Source organism: Octodon degus, unplaced genomic scaffold (assembly GCF_000260255.1).
Source record: "Octodon degus isolate 3935 unplaced genomic scaffold, OctDeg1.0 scaffold00336, whole genome shotgun sequence".
Lineage (NCBI taxonomy): Eukaryota > Metazoa > Chordata > Mammalia > Rodentia > Octodontidae > Octodon > Octodon degus.
The window spans coordinates 1,032,447-1,032,888 of NW_004524912.1; positions in this window are offsets into that span (position 1 = coordinate 1,032,447).

Sequence of the window (442 nt, forward strand, 5' to 3'; positions counted from 1 at the left end):
TTCACTCAGATCAGCACCTTTAGCAGGGACACAATGGTTTGGAGTCCTGAGTACTCTCTGCTCACTGCAGCCAATAAGTGCTTCATTCCTCATGACAACAAACCTATGACAGACAAGGCCTTCCTACCAAAGACCCTCTCTGTAAAATAACATTTTATTGAGTTGTTTCAGAATTTTCTGTGGATAGAAAATAGGTGCTAAGATGATTCACCACCTCACAACACTTTCTACTGTTCTTCACCCCCTTCCACATTTGAATGAAAAGCAGTGCAATCTTCCTCAAAGTTCTTCAGTAAATATGATGCCTTTGATTGCATTTTATTTTTTTAACATTCCTTCAATAAAAAAATCACTATTATTGAGTCAAATCTATTATCTTCTTTAAATTTCATAATAATGACACTATAGGTATGAATATTCCTCGTTAAAATATTTGTTTTTT